This window comes from Eurypyga helias, unplaced genomic scaffold (genome assembly GCF_000690775.1).
Source record: "Eurypyga helias isolate BGI_N326 unplaced genomic scaffold, ASM69077v1 scaffold8495, whole genome shotgun sequence".
Lineage (NCBI taxonomy): Eukaryota > Metazoa > Chordata > Aves > Eurypygiformes > Eurypygidae > Eurypyga > Eurypyga helias.
The window spans coordinates 1-742 of record NW_010252186.1 but is presented as its reverse complement, the minus strand read 5'-3'; positions in this window follow the sequence as shown (position 1 = coordinate 742).

Sequence of the window (742 nt, the reverse complement as noted above, 5' to 3'; positions counted from 1 at the left end):
GCCCCAGCGCCTCCCCACCCTCTCCAGGAAGAATTTCTTCCTGATATCCAATCGCAATCTCCCTCTTTCAATTCAGACCCGTTACCCCTTGTCCTGTCACTACAGACCCTTGTAAAAAGTCCCCCCCAGCTTCCTTGTAGCCCCTTCAGGCACTGGAAGGTGCTATAAGGTCTCCCCGGAGCCTTCTCTTCTCCAGGCTGAACACCCCCAACTCTCCCAGCCTGTCCCCATGGCAGAGGGGCTCCAGCTCTCAGAGCATCTCCGTGGCCTCGCTCCAACTGGTCTATAAATTGATAATATGCTCAGGTATTCCTAACATTAATTTACATTCTTCTTTCCTCAACAAAGCTACTTTTATATACACACCGCTCACCTCAACCGAGTTCAAAATGCAGCCCTTCCTTACTGAACCGAATAGGACTGGAACCAAAGGTAATTAATCTAAACAAGGTGTTACCTCACCAAAAAGCTAAGAATCACTTCTCTTGAAGTGAAGCTTCCAAGCTCTCTGCAGGTAGTTTGTCTGCTGAATTGACACCTGCCAACATCAGTACTAAAATGCCCAATTATCCAAGTATTTACAGCAGGCTGGAGAGCTCGTTCATAACCTATTCTAAGAGGGGATGACTAATGACACAAAAAATTCTCCTTCTTCCAATTTAGCTGCAGAATGTAAACCCAATTACTGCTTGACATCGACACAAAATACAGAGGAGCTCAAATGATCATAGAATCACAGAAT